The sequence below is a fragment of the Ovis aries genome, chromosome 25 (genome assembly GCF_016772045.2).
Source record: "Ovis aries strain OAR_USU_Benz2616 breed Rambouillet chromosome 25, ARS-UI_Ramb_v3.0, whole genome shotgun sequence".
Taxonomy (NCBI): Eukaryota; Metazoa; Chordata; class Mammalia; order Artiodactyla; family Bovidae; genus Ovis; species Ovis aries.
In genome coordinates this window covers 17,937,143-17,955,416 of record NC_056078.1, presented here as the reverse complement: position 1 = coordinate 17,955,416, position 18,274 = coordinate 17,937,143, and the positions used below count along the sequence as shown (strand labels likewise).

The 18,274-nt window shown below is 41.4% G+C and overlaps 1 long non-coding RNA gene across 1 annotated transcript in view; it reads left to right on the top strand.

The window, feature by feature from the left end:
• The window catches only part of LOC132658629 (uncharacterized), a 297,402-nt gene that overhangs the window by 66,325 nt on the left and 212,803 nt on the right, over window positions 1-18,274 (top strand). The window contains exon 2 of the long non-coding RNA XR_009598495.1: window positions 7,191-7,264. This is a non-coding gene — a long non-coding RNA (uncharacterized LOC132658629). The remainder of the gene's footprint in view (window positions 1-7,190; window positions 7,265-18,274) is intronic.

Genomic DNA, 18,274 nt, shown 5'->3' with positions numbered 1-18,274 from the left:
GAACCCAGAGGGTCTCTGTGCTCCACAGAATTAGCCTGAAAAAGAGAGAGAGAGAAAGACAGAGAAGGAGAGGGAGAGAGAGAGAGAGAGAGAGAGAGAGAAAGAGAGAGAGAGAAGACACAGGGACCAAAGCTCTGATGGAGCAAAGGTGTTTTATTCAACATTGTGTGGGTATTTATACTGTCTTACAGGGTAGCTATTTTCAGCAGAGATAAAATCAAAACTTATAAGTTATCAAGGAAACATGAAGTCATCCATATGAAAGAGAGAGGGTTGTAAATAATGACTTTTACCGAATGGCTCATAAAAAGGAAGAGGGTCGTAAATAGTTGCTTATCACTGTATGGAAATGCATACATACTTCAGCCCCTGGGAGTAGCTTGCTACTCCACTTAATTCCTGAATATTCAGGAATTAATAAGGGACAGAGGATTCATGACAGATCCAAAACAGCACACAGGAAGCCTCCTGTTAAATGCTTCCTGGCAATCTGTCATTAGGTTTATTTGTGTTTGTGTTTGTTTAGAAGAAATACTGTGATACACTGGAGTTGGAGTGAGATTATAAAAGAAAGCTCAAATGAAAGGAGAATGACAATTTTTAAATGGCATTTAAAGAGGGGGGTTCGGGATTGGGAACACATGTACACCTGTGGCAGATTCATGTTGATGTGTGGCAAAACCAATACAATATTGTAAAGTAAAAAAAAAATAATAATTTAAAAAAAGAAAAGAAAAATAAATAAATAAACTGTTGCCCCCCCCCCCCAAAAAAAAAGTAAAGAGGCAGAGTCCTGTTAACTGAATTTCTGTCCAGCTTCATGATTGCTGGATATGTGAGTTTGGAGTTTTTGCTGAGATAGTTGGTGCTGTTTAGAAAAGTTCAGACATGATTGCTCTGAGGTTTCATTCAAAGCATCCCACAGGCACAGTAATGGACCACTAAATGCTGCGCCAGTTTCCCCCCCTCACTGAGACGATCTGGGGGTGGTGGGAGGGGGGATGTTCTGGCAAGAAGACAAAAACGAAACACTCAAGCAAATGCCCAACCCATTGGTGTAAAATTAGGATTCAGATGCCATTTCCCCTGAGAGCTCTCTGGTTCCTCTTTATGTGCTGCTCTCTGTTCCGAAGTGCATCTTCCTTTCCTATCTTCTGCAATTCCTGATTTCAGAAAAATGACTTATTTTTAGCCGTTTATACCTTTGTGAGAATCAACCTTATTTTTCTTAACACTTTCAATATATTTTTGCATTTTAAGACCCATCTGCAACCACGAAGAGCAGTCCTTGTCCCTATGAAGGAAATTTTAAGCATCTGGGGAAAATTCGAAATGAAAGTGAAAAGTGGTATTTCCTGGTACTCCTGAGATTAGAATATATCAGAAAAGTAGCCACTTTATCTCCATCTTCTGTTTTTGATTTTGTTACTGACCCTTTTGAGTCAATCAGGCCCCAAGAAGGGTCCTCCTGCCCCATGTCACTCATGCCAACAGAAAGAGACCAAGTTCCATGCAGAAGCAAAGTTTCATTCTTTGGTTAAGGGTGGAGAGCTGCAAGCTGGGGCTCTAGAATCCACGCCCTCCCCATGGGCCGGGGGCGGAGCTGCTTTCTAGGGATCTCCTCAGCAGGGAAGGGGCGGAGTTTCCGCAGTCAGCGCAGGCGCTGACCACAGCACTACAGACTAAGCGCGGGGCGCAGTGAGTCTGCGCACAGCCCACTGCTGCTGCCACCTTGAACTGAGTGCCAGGTATGGCAGCACTTCTCCATGCACCTGCCCGCGGAGGTGAGGTGTCAGTGTGGCCCTTTCAGAGCACTAGGAACTCTGGACATACTATGGTCTGAAACACCAGGAGCAAGGCTTCTGCACAAGACACCATATAGGCAAGCGAAACTAGATGAAGCACGAAAAGAAGAGGTTAGACTTTCTCTTATCACATAGATTCCATCTTCTTTCCTTTACCACCCCGACGCCACACCCTCCTACCCCCTTACTCCCTCACCCCACACTCCGGGAACCCCAGTGGGCTCTGCCAGTGACAGTTTAATAAGCCCCACACTGGGGCCTGAAGGGGTCTGTGTACCCTATGACTTTCCTAACACACGCCCACTGGGCTTCCCTAGTGGCTCAGGGGTAAATAATCCGTCTGCTGACGCAGGAGATGTGGGTTCAATCCCTGGGCCGGGAAGATCTCCGGAAGGAGAAAATGATAACCCACTCCAGTATTCTTGCCTGGGAATCCTGTGGATAGAGGAGCCTGGCGGGGGCTCCAGGCCATGGGACTGCAAAGAGTCACAGAGTTTAAACAGCACACCCACTGTACCTGCCCGTAGTTGACTGGACCACAGATGACACTAATGAATCCAAATGAAACTAATTCAAAGGTAAGGCTAGGCCACACAGATTTTTGGGGGGAGGGTGGGGAGGAGGGGGCGTTGGCAAAAAGACCTGAAGTGACTGAAACACTTAGCCGTAGTAACAGTGGAAAGACCTTGTGGGTCTGGATTGAAACTGGAACTGGGGGCCTGAAAGCCACAGAGAAAGCAGAAGGTACGGGGAAGCGGAAGCTTTGAGCCAAGGGAAGAAGCTGCAGTCCGGCGATCCTTACTATCTGCGTGTTCCCTATTTGTGTGTTTGCTTACTTGCTAAAATTTATTTGTGATCCCCCAAATCAGTGCCTGCAGTGCTTTTGCAGTCATCTGCAAACATGAGCAAAGTAGTGAAAAATCTGAATCACCCAATGCTGCATTCCCAGCTAGTGCCACGTTTTTCCCATTTTTGTGCTTTTTATTGGTGACATCACTATTTTAAATGACCCCCAAGTGTAGTGTAGTCCTGAAGCGCTGTCTTGTGTTCCTAAGCTCAAGAAGGCTGTGATGCTCCTCCCAGAAAAAATACATGTATTAGACAAGCTTCCGTTCAGGTTATAGTGCTGTTGGTTGTGAGTTCAGTGTTAATAAATCAGTGATAAGGTGCCTTAAGCCAGAAATACACATAAAGCACGGTTATAGACTGATTGGTTGGCAGAAGTGTTGTGACCAGAGGCTCACAGGAACCTAGTCCTGTATTTTCCTTGGGAATCATGGCTCCCTGTTTGCTAATTTGATGCTTGTGTCAATTTTAGAGAACCTAACCACTGTGAGCAATGAGAATCAAAGTATGTCTAGGGGTAAAGAGTGAAGTAAACACAGAGGAAAGCAGGTGAAGGATTGTGCAGCTCCAGAGAGACAGAGAAGTGCCCTTCTCCCTGATGGCTCCCAGTTTCAAGCTCAGTTCCATTGAGGACTGGCTAAAATTTGTTTAATGGCATCTCAACATCTTTATAACATTTATGTATGCTTGGTTGAGTCTCCTCTTCTTGCAACCAGCAAAGTTTTGGCTGAAATTCATACCCCATATATTACTTATCCTGAGAAGGGAACTTTGGAAAGACTCAGTGGTCTCACCCTTGAGGATTGGACCAAGGTCACTAGGAAGTCCATGCTGCGGAGCTTGCAGTGGTATGTTCCTAAGACAGATGCTGCATCAGAAAATTAGCGCTCTCATTTCAGGGCGGTCTCTGTTCTGACTAAATGTTCAACGCCACTTGAAAAGAGGGTTTAAGGGCTTAAGTTTTTTAAAAAAAAAACAAAAACAAACTTTGATGTCAGTGTGAATTATCAGTGACAGATACTTTGCAGCAACTTGCTTTGTTTTTCTAACTTGAAGGATGCCAGTTTGAGGATGGTCAACTTGTGTTTTTTTGCTGGGAGACAAACCCAGTTTTGAAAATAAGTTCCAGTGTGAACACCCCTTGAGGAAGGGACTGTTTATTTGACAAAGCAGTTTGTGGTCCCACATGAGAAATCATATAAAGAGAGAAGCACCAGACCGTGCAGAGAAAAAAAAAAAAAATTAAGATTCTGTAAGGTTGTGACCTAGGTGAAGGAACAGGCTTTTCCCCACATGCTTGGTTTGATGACCATGGAAAGTACACATTCAGTGGTGTCTGAGCGCCAAGCAGGTCCCATGGTCCTTTCCTAGCCACCTGTGGTCTGCGATGACTCCACCCTACTAACCAGTATCTTTCACTCCCCAGATGCACGATACCCATTCCAATCAACTGTTTATTCCACTAACATACCAAACTTTTTTCTCTGCCATGCATCTTCTCACATCTGTCTTGTCTGCTTCTAAGTTCTCAGAATCTTCCCTTCAGAGCCAATCCAGTTGCTCCTTCCCAAGAAACTCATCGGTTCCATGAGCATCTTTTCCTTTGTGTTATTTCTCTATCCCTTCTCTCTGAACCCATCTGGTACTTGAAAATAACTTTCTCTTGTAGCTGACAGCATTTCCTAATGAGGCTGACTCTAACAATATAGAAAGTTTCAGTCAACTCAAGGATTGTGTTAGTACAGAGGGGTAATAATAATTCAAGGCCATTATGACCCATAATATTCATAATTTTCTACGGCAGGGATGATTTAAGGTCCACTTCGTTTCTTGGGGACCCTGAGCACATTAGCCCTTGCTAATTTCCGTGGTTGTCCCAGCACATGGAACAAGTTACTTTAGCTCATATGAGTAAAATTTTCGTTCCCAAAGATTAATTTTGTTAGTGCCAACTTGAAAATACTGCTACATTGTCTTTAGGAAATACTGTCCCCAAGTAATGTAAGTCCCTGTTTTTGCCAGCTCATTCGGTTTCATAAGAGCTTTCTGAAGTAGGAATCACCCCTTCTTTTTTAAGGCAAAGACACTGAGGCCTAACAGGAATAGTTTATACAGAGAGAGAGAGCTGGGCCTAAAAGAGAGCAGACCTTGTATGTTTAGGTCTAGGTGTAGCAAGAAAAGCCTAGGAAGTCTTACTCCACAATAGGGTATCATGTACAGTTGGAGGCAGACTGCATGCTATGTAATTTTAGAATTTATGAGGATGGTGCTTCATGGAATTGATCTCTTGACCAGATGTGGTGGCCCTGCCCAGAAGACCTAGTTCTGAGGTGAAGTGAGAGCCAGGTCTGGTTGCTAAGGAAGAGACTGAGGGTGCTTCATCTTAGCCCTCTCCTTGGACAGCCACTCTAGATGGCTTTCACTCTCTTCTATTCTTCCTTGGTTCATTGGAAGGGAAGAGTTTGTCAGGTTTGTCTTCTCAATCTCCTGTTAATAGGGTTCTCATTTCTACAGAAGCCCTGAGCCAGAATTTCTTAAAGGGTTATATTTGCAGATATACTCGGTTACTATGAAGCCAGAAACAAAGAGGCCAGATCCTTAAAAGATCTGGGGCCAAGATCTATGCATTATGGACTTCACTCCTGACACATTTGGCGCAAGTTGAGAAATGAAAGAAAACACGAAAACCGCCCACTGTCTCAAGAGGCCTTAGGCAGGAAAATACAAGGCAGAACATTTTAGTTGTAGACAAGAAAATGCTGTAGAGTAAGAAAGGGATGAGCTGGTCAGGAAATATCTACTTCCTGTGGATACTCCCAAAGTCCTCCCACTCTGGCCAACCCCACTGCAGATGATACAGCCAACAAAACACTCTACCAAAGTAGCACCGTTGGCTCGGCCAGCCCTAGTCAGCTGTGCCGCTGACCACACTTGCCCATGCAGGACCTCCTATTCTTCTGAGGCAGGGGTTGGTCAAGAAAGGTTTGTGTCAGAAGTAAGGCATTCTAGAGGCGAGGGTAGACTTTTATAAGTTGCAGCTGAAGATAAATTTCTAGACTCAGGTACAAACAAGGAATTCACGTTGACTTTACTTTGAAGAAATGGCTTTAGAAAATGTTTTTTATTTAATTATGGGACTTTTTCAGTACCATGATGTAAGAATTCTGTGATTTACCCATGCTCGCATGAAAGCCTACTCTTGAAGTTTGCTGCTTTAAACTGGGAATTAGTATTCTAAGTCCATTAACCACTGTTTTCAAGGGAAATCAAACTTGTCTCTTAAATTAGGAAAAAAAAAAGAAACAATTGCAGCGAGTCACACTGAGATGCCTGTCTTTAGTGAAAAGGGAAGTATGTTTTCTCTGACTAGCCCACACAAAATCAGATATTTAATACGATTACTGAGAAGATGGAAAAGGTTTTCAGGAAAGCCGCCTGTTACTTAGCTCCCAGCAGCCTGCAGAGGAGTAAGTAGGAACTTGACGGGACCAGCCAGCCCATTACTATAAGGCCTCAAAACAAGATCTCTGATTCTGCAAAGCAGTCCTATGAAAGCAGAAGGTACAAATGATGGGTTGGGCTGGCAAGAGAGTCCAAGCAAACTAATTAAGCAACCAACTTATTTTTAAGCACATACTGCATGAGAGTCTAGACAGAGGATGAGATGGTTGGATGGCATCACCAACTCAATGGATATGAGTTTGAGCAAGCTTCAGGAGTTGGTGATGGACCGGGAAGCCTGGCGTGTTGCAGTCCATGGGGGCGCAAAGAGTCAGACACGACTGAGTGACTGAACTGAACTGAACTGAACGTGAGGGTACACAAATGCAGGATCACTGCCCTCAGGAACAGTTGTATTTTGAACATCTGGCTCACCAGGGAAACAGGAAGCCCTACAGGCATTTACAGCAGGGAACTGGTTACAGGTGATGGAGGAGCTAAGGCAGCAGCAGAGGATAGTGCTAGTAAGAAGCCTTGGGCTGAAGGGACTAATGCAGCCTTTCCAGAGGTTGATGAACACAAGTGGAACAGGATGCGTCTGTCTTGGGGCTGAAGCCATGAAGGAGACCCAGCTGTTGCCAGAGAATGAGTCTGAGACAGAGAATGAGGGAAAGAAACACCCTCACTAACCCTTGTTCCCCCCACCAATACCTCATCAGTGCCTACTACTGCCTATAGCCAGGCAGCAGCCAACTAACACACAGACCTGGGAAAGGTAACATGCAGGGGCCAGTCCCCTTGAGAACCAGGGAAGGGGAAGGGATGGATTGGGGGACAAACAGGCCACAGCCTGGAACACGCTTGGATCATTTTTTACCTTCAACCACAATGACTTCACCTCGTCCTGGGCCAGACCATGACAAATCAGTTGCAGCCACAAATGCCGGCTGGAATGGACTCTGGGGTCAACCACTACCTCATCCTCTCACTTAACCCCATTTGGGGCTATTCCAAGACCCTTTTCTGGAAGGACCTTAGTTCTTCTAGGCATTAAGTAACTAACACACATAGCCTGACATACATACTATCTCTTCACAGAGGCCTTGGAACTGACTGTCCTCACTTCTTCACTCCTGTTCACTGTGGAGAATTCTAACAAGCCCCATGGTCAAGTGAGTAGAATTTTGTCTGGCTTTCATTTCATGTATGGTCCGTTCTGACAAGACCAGCTCAGTAAAGACTAAGCCCCAATGTGTGTAAATTGATGCTTTCAATTTAGTGCTTCCAATGCCTAGGGAACAGCAGAAATACCCTCCAATCTGGGTATTTCTCTGAGTTGATGTCACAGGACTATCTTGCTAAAAGTCAGCCTTATGAATATTATCAGTTCAGAGGTTTTGGTGTTCCTAAACATCTGTATGGCCTTGGACAAGTAACTTAACCTCTTTAAATCTCTGTTTTCTCATCTGTACAATAAGAACAAATACAGACCTATTGTGTGGCTTAAATGAGAGGACAGCTGGTAAAGCATTTATCTCTGTGCCTGACACACAAGCAGTGCTCCATATGTACTATATCCTGTACCAGTCAGGATTCTTCTAGTTTAAGTGACAGAAGCCCAATCTGGATCTCAGAGTTTATCCAAGGTCCTCACTCTGGGTTTTCTCTGAGTCACTGGGCTCTCTATTCCTTTGATTGATTTCATCCTCAGACTGTCCCCCATGAGATGGCAGGGTGGATGCTGAGACATCCTCCTGGCTCAGCAACCACAGGAAGAAGAGATTCCAAGAGTCTCCTGAAATCCCTGGAATGGTGTTTCTTTGGCCTGGTTGGATCACATGTCCAGCAGGGAGTTAGTCACTGGGGCCACAGGGTGTACTGCTCCAGCTGGCCAGGTCTAGCTCCTCTGTCCATGTAGGCTGAGCGTAAGAGAAGTCAGGTCTCCAGCAAGAGATGGTGGGGCTGTTTTCAGAAGGAAGAATGAATACTAAGAAGGCAAAAATAAAGTATTTCCGCTATAGCTGCTATTGTTCTGTTATTATTACAATTTAATATATATTATTTACTACTAGTACTTCCCTTTCCCCACTACAACTATACTGTAAAATTAGTACAAAAATCTTGGAGGAATGTTCAGTGAACAACTGGGTTGACAGGCAGGGAAAAGTGAAAATCATAAAAAAGCTGTGATGGGAGAAAAAGGATCCTACACAGGAGGAAATAAAATGAAAGAGCTCTTAGCAGTAGATGAAAGGCAAAGTTAAAGCAGAGTCTGAATTGGTGAATTCTAGGGGATTGTTTAAGCATCTCTCAAAAACAAAGTGATCTAATAATAATGTGTAATATATTTTGTAGGTGTCAAACTGAAACCACCTCACCGTGGTTGTTTAATAATGCTTCAGTGGCCATACAAAGCACGCACGTTGTATGCTCTCAGCACCATACGTCTGTAGTTTCAGAACCAACACAGATATATATGAAGCAGGCCAACAACGTTCCTTGTACAGGAAGGCCATGTCCACAACACCGTATTGCATATACAGAGGTAAATTTTTCACATAGGAATCTCATGACATGAGAAACATTCTAATTTTTCTTTCCTACTGTTTTAAGTGAAATAGGTATGAGAAATGTATAATGGATTTCTGTAATAAAGTTCAGGGGCTATAACTTAGAGTGACACATTGTTTGGCTATTTGGCAATACTATAGTATCCTTGAACAACCGGTTTACTCTAGGATTAGTGATATGTACCAATACATAAACAAACAGAGAGTGATATAGTGAAGGCGGCACCCCTGAACTTGAACCTATCTCATTTTGTATACAATATGCTCTGTCAACAGAATGATCTCTATTATAAAGTTATGCTGCAGAGAGCATTGAAAAGACTCTGCACATGGCCCTTCTTTATAAACTAAAACATGTTCTTGTAAGAGAAGTCAGGTCTCCAGTAAGAAATGGAGGAGCTGTTTTGGAGCTCCTGTTAGAGAACTCTATTTTCCTGTTGAACATTAATAAAATGTTAAAACTAACATGCTATATGATTTGCCTAAAGCTAAGCCTCTCCATGCAGAACAGCTGAACAAATGCAGGAAAAGCTCGTTATCTGGGCCATCTGGATGTTTCACCTGAAAAGGAGCCAGATCAAGTTGGCTGAGGTCCATCTAAGTACAACAAGTCAGCTGACTGGGCCAAGCAAATCTTTCAGTTCATTATAAATACAATAGATATTTTCTGTTTTTTTTTTTTTTTTTTTAAAGAAACTATGCAGTGGTTAGACCACATGATTGTGTGTAATAATTTTCAAACGAGGGGAAAAAAAACACATATCTAAGGTGAACACTTTAGCTAGCCTTGTCAAATATTTTCTTAACTATACAGTGATGTTCTGGGGATACTAGTCAAGTAGCATTTTGAAGTCTGATAGGCTCACCAAACAGAAAAGAATAATATGACTTTATCGTTCTAGACATTATTATGCTTTCTGAGCCACTTGAAATGTAGTAATTCTCTCACTGGTAGGTAGGGCTGACACCTAATTTAGTGCCCGTCCCACTCCTGCACACTCTTTTCCATAATAACACAAACAGAATGGAGACATTCTTCACCCATGTTGAGAAAAGCCAGTCATTTGGTTTTCTAAGGCTTTCTTTTTCTTTTTCTTTTTGCTTTCATATTTTGAAGGGTGGTGTAGACCAGCTTAAAAAACATGGCTCAAGGAAGCCAGAAATCATTCCCCCAAGTGTTTATTAAGTGAATCACAAATTCATTCAGCATGACTGCTTACCCAGAGACATTAAGGCAAAATGGCAACAAGCTGTGAGGCTCCAAGTAACTTCAACTTTGGGATCTCCCTGGGAAAGGGTCACAAGTGTAATCCTTTTCAGCTGTCCCTGCCTTGCTTCCGCTGTCAATGGAAATATCCAGGCAGGATGAATACACTTTCTGACTAGACTCTGGACCTAGACAGCTTTTTGGAAATTCAGGATATACTTTTCCTAAAGCCTCTTAATTTCTCCCATCCCTCCCTGGTTGAAAACATCATTTATCCCATTACAGCATGTGGAAAGTGGGGGGAGGGAGAAGCAGACGGTATCTGAATTCAGGATAAAAATTACTTTGTGAGTTTATTATTCTCATCCATAACAGATAACAATTTTCCTGTCAATTTTTTAGCTGATTCTAGAGCAAAATCACTGAGCAATATTAAGTACTATTTTTCATACTATTTATCTTGAGGGCCCCAATGAGACATGTACACCTACATTTAATAAGCTGGTGATCCATAGCTTACATATTTCCTGGAAAGGTGTAGATATTTTGTCAAGAGCAGCTAGCCATTATTTCCCCTACTATACATTAATTATACTCCTTCACTTATATTGTGGTGGATTCCAAGGCTAAGACTTCCTCCAGTGTCTGAGAACTGTCTGGAGATCTTAGTTCTAAAGAAATTTGTGGATTTGTAGTTTCTGAAGTGACTCTATTCCTCATTTGTTGAGTGACAGCTTCTTTCTTGCCATGATTCTCCCATCAGCTCAAAAATAGGCTCAGCCCTCTCTGATTTGAAACTCTCTTTGAAATTGTAAGATGATGTGTCATTTCAAGGGTAAAAAAAGCAAAAATATTACAAATATGAGTGGATGCTAGAGTCCCAAAGGCTTTCAACAAGCTGCAGCTTCCTTGTTGCTGACATCAGCAACATGGTTCTTATTATACAGCTGGGTTTCAGACTGTGATCCTTTCTGAGTATCATTTCTACTTTATGTAAAGAGCATGGATTCAGTACAGTTGAATTAATGGATAGGATTTGGGATGAATCTTTCTCTCAGTCATTCCTGTAAATTAGTGAAATATCTCTGGTCCACTAACTCGTTTCCAGGGACTAAGATAAAGTGTAAGAATCTGGCTTTGTTTTCCATTGGAACTAAAATCATCTTTCACTGGTTAATACACCCAATTAACTCCAAATCTGTTGGATACATTAGAACTTTCTAAGGCAGTAGCAGAAAGAAAGCACAACCATCACTAATGACAACAAATCAGTTTTCAGATAGAAGCTAAGCAATCTACCCAGCGACAACTTGCTCTTGGTCTAAACTTTTTATTGAATAGATCATTACTTGGATGGGGAAAGATACAGCCTAAATAGTTTATTGACTAATAAAGGCCCTTACAAATCACCTCTCTTCAGCAAATACTAATACAGCTGAGTCAAGCTCTTGGTTAAGTTCTTTATAGGCACCATCTCCCATGACCTTCACAGTAGTCCTAAGAGGTAGATACTCTTACTGGCCCATTTTACAGATGATGAGATGATAATCTGTCCACCATCACACAGAAAATAAGTAGCAGAGCTGGACTTGAAAGCAGTCCTGATTGACTTTAAATCCTCTTAGCCATTCTGTTATACTGCCTGGATAATTGAACAAACCCCCTGTCTCAATGTTTCAAAACTGAAAAGGAACTTACAGTTACTGCTGAATATTTCAGTGTGTCATCTATGGCTACTTTTTTCCTCCCCCTGGCCTAATTGCTAGTCTTCAGTGATACTCAAAATTTTCATTTGACGAATCTCCTTTTCTATTTTACCTTTTTGTTTGTATTTTCATGATGCATATTTCATATCAGCAATTAAACATCCAGAAGGGATCTCGGCATGGCAAAGTTGGAAGGACCCTTTACAGACTGGTTTGCTTGTGAACTTGACACACACTGATTGAGGCCTTCTGCCATGTAGAAATCTCTGGTTTACCAACCCCAGGATTTTTCCATAAGCAGAAAAATTTCTTGTCTTTTTTTCACATGAGCAAATGAAGGCTTCAAGTCAAGCAGAATCCAATTTTGTGATTTTTATGCCCTTTAGGATGATGATAAACAATTTTTGCTCTTCAAAAAATGTGTTAAATAAGTTACTATTTCTAAAAAAGAGGTTCATACATATATTTGAATTGACATTGATATGCTTAAACATTAATTGCCTGGAAGGGTAAATAAGAAATTATAAGCAGCAGTTACCTCTGGTGGTGCTAGTGATAGAAAATGGTAACTGAGCTAATGGGGATGGGGTAGGAAGGAAAATTCTCACTGAGCACCTTTTCTTACTTTTTGATGTTTGTAGTGTGAGAGCTTATTGACTACTCAAAAATAACATTGAAGAAAACAAATGCTCTTAACTGTGACCTTGAAGGTAGTCAGAGGCTGCAGTATCATCACAAGATTACTGAGTTAGGAGTTGGATTAGTCTAGAGACTAATTTTCACAGGCAGTGAGTGGCAGTTAAAAGACTAAAAAGAGATATTTCCTCTTAGTGTACATACAGCCCATGTCACACCACTAAGGGCATAGGAAGCTGAGGTAATGGGGGAGCAAAATTTACCAAATCCTCTTGCATATTATCAAACAACAAAATAAAAGATGGGACCACTACAGGACTTCTCAGTGTTCAGTATGCCCTTATGCATTCAGACTTCCCAAGAAGGGGTGGGCAGTGAGCCTTAAAGTTAGTTAACAATGGAATCCTGTTCCATCCTCTTCAAAGAGTATCTCACAGGATTAGTGCTACATGGAACATATTTTGGAAAATGTCAGATTGTCTATTACCATTCCAAACAAGAGATTCTACCTCGGCTATATATGGAAGTTTGAATTCTACAAAGTATTAAGTGATACCCATCACATTCATCAATGCAACATGTCTTATACCAAGATCTATCTCTGAATAAAAGGTGTATATTTAATTCAAGAAATACTGAGTAACTGTGCAAGGCATTTGGGGGCTCTGGGCTTACAGAAGGCAGTAACTAAGGTGACTGACAGGTATGAGGGAAGAAAATCGCTTCCTGCAGCAGAGAGAGGAGCTAAGCCATCACAAAGGGCTGGTTCTAATTCCACAGATGACATGACCTCCTTTACTCTAATTTCTAAAGTGCTTGTTGTGAGCTGTATGGTACAAACCCAAGTCGACTTCTAAATCTAACTGAGCATTAGGCCAGATATTTGGAAAAAAGCAGAGCTCAACACCCTTCAAAGCAGGGCAGTGTTAGCAAACAGTAGGAACAAAGTCCATGGCAAGGGTTGTGAAAAGCATTTTCATCTGTGTAAATGGGTAACTTAATTTCCATTATATGGCTGAACCAGAGGGACCAAGTAGTTACTCCTAAATTACATTGACATCACTAATATCCTCAGTGATCTATGCAAAGAATAGAGGAAAACAGTAGAATGGGAGAGACTAGAGATCTCTTCAAGAAAATTAGAGATACCAAGGGAACATTTCATGCAAAGATGGGCACAATAAAGGACAGAAATGGTATGGACCTAACAGAAGCAGAAGATATTAAGAAGAGGTGGCAAGATTACATGAAGAACTATACAAAAAAGATCTTCACAACTGAGATAATCATGGTGGTGTGATCACTCACCTAGAGCCAGACATCCTGGAATGTGAAGTCAAGTGGGCCTTAGGAAGCATCACTACGAATAAAGCTAGTGGAGGTGATGGAATTCCAGTTGAGCTATTTCAGATCCTAAAAGATGATGCTGTGAATGTGCTGCACTCAATATGCCAGCAAATTTGGAAAACTCAGCAGTGGCCACAAGACTGGAAAAGGTCAGTTTTCATTCCAATCCCAAAGAAAGGCAATGCCAAAGAATGCTCAAACTACCGCACAATTGCACTCATCTCACACACTAGTAAAGTAATGCTCAAAATTCTACAAGCCAGGCTCTAACAGTATGTGAACCATGAACTTTCAGATGTTCAAACTGGATTTAGAAAAGGCAGAGGAACCAGAGATCAAATTGCCAACATCCACTGAATCATGGAAAAAGCAAGAGAGTTCCAGAAAACATCTATTTCTGCTTTATTGACTATGCCAAAGCCTTTGACTGTGTGGATCATGACAAACTGTGGAAAATTCTTCAAGAGATGGGAATACCTGACCACCTGACCTGCCTCTTGAGAAATCTGTATGCAGGTCAGGAAGCAACAGTTAGAACTGGGCATGGAACAACAGACTGGTTCCAAATTGGGAAAGGAGTAAGTCAAGGCTGTACATCATTGGAAATGCTGGGCTAGATGAAGCACAAGCTGGGATCAAGATTGCTGGGAGAAATATCGATAACCTCAGATATGCAGATGATGCCACCCTTATGGCAGAAAGCAAAGAAGAACTAAAGAGGCTCTTGATGAAAGTCAAAGAGGAGAGTGAAAAAGTTGGCTTAAAACTCAACATTCAGAAAACAAAGATCATGGCATCTGGTCCCATCACTTCATGGGAAATAGATGGGGAAACAGTGGAAACAGTGACAGACTATTTTGGGGGCTCCAAAATCACTGCAGGTGGTGACTACAGCCATGAAATTAAAAGATGCTTACTCCCTGGAAGAAAAGTTATGATTAACCTAGACAGCATATTAAAAAGCAGAGAAATCACTTTGTCAACAAAGGTTGACTTTGTCAAAGCCAAGGTTTTTCCAGAAGTCCTATATGGATATGAGAATTGGACTATAAAGAATGCTGAGCACCAAAGAATTGATGCTTTGAACTGTGCTGTTGGAGAAGACTCTTGAGAGTCCCTTGGACTGCAAGGAGATCCAACTAGCCCATCCTAAAGGAAATCAGTCCTGAATATTCATTGGAAGGACTGATGCTGAAGCTGAAACTCCAGTACTTGGGCCACATGATGCGAAGAACTGACTCATTTGAAAAGACCCTGATGCTGGGAAAGATTGAAGGCAGGAGGACAAGGGGACAACAGAGGATGAGATGGTTGGATGGCATCACTGACTCAATGGACATGAGTTTGAGTAAATTCTGGGAGTTGGTGATGAACAGGGAGGCCTGGTATGCTGCAGTCCATGGAGTCACAAAGAGTTGGACATGACTGAGCTACTGACCTGAACTGAACTGAGTATTGGATTAGATCAGCATGTGCACCATGGAAGTCATATGTGTCTAGAGTGAGGCTACCCTCAGGATCCACCTTACCAGCCAAGAGAGGTTGGGAGAAGTCAAAGAAATGCTCTGGAAGTAAACCTTTTAAATCAACCCATGAATTGAACATAACGATAAACAAAGACCAGTTTGAGCTTTAATAAAACATTTGTACAGATGTCATAGGATTGTACCTCACAGAGTCCTCATCACATTCTTTACAGTGAAAGAGGCTATCACATCTCCAGTTTACAGAAAACAAAACAAAAACTCAGAGAGCCATATTAACCTGCTGTTGCCCACATAGTAATAATGCTGGGAGTCAAATCTACTTATTCTGTATAAAATAGATAACTAATAAGGACTATTAGCACCAGGAACTCTACTCAATACTCTGTAATAATCTATATGGGAAAAGAATCTAAAAAAGAGTGAGTATATGTATATGTACAACTGATTCACTTTGCTGTAAAGCAGTAACTAACACAATATTGTAAATCAAGTAGCCTCCAATATATATATATTTTTAATCTACCTATTCTGGTGCAAAATCCCCCATCCATTTATGCTTCAGTCACATGGAGAGAACTGCTGCTTCCCTGGGGGCTTATTATAAAATCTCAGTAGTCAGTATGAGATAATATTACAAATGCAAAAATATCTTCTTCCTCACTTCGTCACTCTCACCTTGATTCCCTTCCTGGGAGATGAAACTACTGTAGCATCAGAAGCACCATGTTTTAAGACACTTAAAAACTGCCACTAGAAGTGCGTGGATGAGGCCAAGAGAGTTATCAAGAGTTCCTGAGTAGGATTCTTGCTTTGGATGAGATGAGGGCCTGAAGTTCTTCCAGACAGTGATTTTCAAATGCTGATGTGCATCACAACCAACTGAGCATATGCCAGAAGTGCAGATTGCCTGGCTCCATCATCAGATTCCATCACTAGGCCTTGGGTAGAGCCTGAATATTTGCATGTTTAGCAAGTCTCCTAGATGATTCTGTTCCACAGCTTAAGAGGCCCACACCTCTTCAATTTAGGAGACTGTAGTATTATCAGAATAAGTAGTGTTTTAGATAATTATTAATTCTGCTCATCAGTAACTCTTTAGGTTTGTTTAATTGCACAAGAACAGAAAATCGTGAATGATTTAGTGATTTAACCCAACCAACATTCAATTCAGTTCGCCAAACACCTCTTTACTTTACACAGGCTCTGGATATACAAAATACAATCTCTGACCTCCACAGACTCATCTTTTTAGAGGAGCTGAACGTTTCACAAATCACAAAATCCAATGATTAAAAAAAAAAAAAGAAAACAAAAACAGAACTATTGAGGTGCTCCTGAAGCACGGAAGAGAAAGAACTCTTCCTGCCTAGTAGCTTTGGGATGGTCCATTATGAGGCACCATTTAAACTGAGTCCAGAGAAATGGAGAAAGGGCATTTTAGCAAGAGGGCAAAATGTGAGCAAAGATACAGAATTGAGAAAATATAGGTGTGTTCTAGGAGCCCAGGGAAGATCATGAATGAGTATAATTTGGTAGGGATAAGTAACACAAATAGTTTTCATTTTCATGACCTTTGACAACATTATGTTCAACACGTTCAACTATTAGGAGAATAGGAGAATCTTATTTTAATGATGAAAATACTAAATGGCTTGTTAAAGGGAAAAAAAAAGCCCCACACAGCCTACAATATGGTATTAAGTTTTGGTGGTAGTGGTCGGGTGATAATGGCATCATAGAATGTTGTTGCGAGTTTTATAGGAAATATTAGTGGCTGATAAAACCACATACCACAGGAAAAGAAGCATATGGAAACACACTACACCAAAGTACAAAGTTCTGCGTAAACTCATAGCCTTTAAAAATGCACTTGTATTTTCCAGTTCTGCCAGTCAGTCTCCCACCACTAGTTCTCACTGTGCGTTGTTAATGCTAACTTGGGTCTCCCCTACTTTTCTCCACTAAAGGGCACCTAGATCCTCTGGGAGGTAGCTGATTCCCCGTCTGCAGGGTCAGGGAAAAGTCAGGATGGGTCTGGGACAGCCTGTGCTGCCAGACAGCAGACAGCGTGCATACTTTTACAAAATACCAGACCAATGTTCAAAGGACAAAAGAACCACTTAAATGGGCTTCCCTTAGCCAAGCTGAACACCATAAAATAGATAAAATAAATAATAATGTTGCAACTGTCTAGGAAAAAGTACTGTTCTTAATGGTTCAAAAAAGGGAAAGTTAATATAAAGTGTATGAAAACATAATTGTAATGCAAGGAAGATTAATATAATAGGTCATATTTCATTTTGTACTGATTTTGTAAATTAAGGGAATATAATTACAAGTGAACATTTTGTTTTCTTCTCTGAAAAAATCTATAGTTAAGTCCCCTCTATTTTCTATGTTAGCAGGAAAGAATAAACAACGAAAATTGAGGGTAATTCCAAGGAAATAGGTGCTTTTAAGCAAAATAAGACCAATCAAAACTGGCAATACAGAGTCCCACAGTTCATCAGCACCAGGGGACACACACAATAACCAAGTGGAAGGGGCGTGTCACAGTGTGTTACAAAAAGATGAATTAGCCTCCTGGGCTAGAAAAGAGTGTTGACCACACAGACTCAGTCCCTCCCCTCTGTGGAGATGATTGTCCTGACCAGGGCTTTCCAAACTTTTCATTCTGTGATGCATGTCGAGAGTGATAGCATTTATCTAACGGCACATTAACTCGTAGCACACCAAAGGCTGTGTTTGGTGTCCCCTCTCTGCCCTCCCCTCCCTGCCCTCCTGAACACTGAGGCTCCCAGGGATTCAGGTGATGGGATCACTGTCCCAGCACCTCTGTGATTCATGTGTAGCAATAGAGATTGGCACAGTGTGCTGCTTACAAAGTTCTGCTCTAGATGACCCTCAGACTATAATAAAATGCCAATAAGGCATGTATTAAATAAAATACCAGTAGGGTTTATATTAGCTTTCAGTAATGCTAATAGACAGAATCAGTATACAAAATGGCAAGACAATGTGTTAGGTACTACCAGCTGTGCCCAATTAAAATGGTGTTTTCAGAAAAACACTAGGTTTGAAAAATCTTAAATCTGGATGAAAGACATAAAATTAAAACTCCAATGACATAACAAATAAAATACCAGCTATTAAAAGGTACTTGGATCTAAAAAGGAATGATACAAAGAAACTTACAAAACTGAAACAGACTCATAGACTTGGAGAAAGA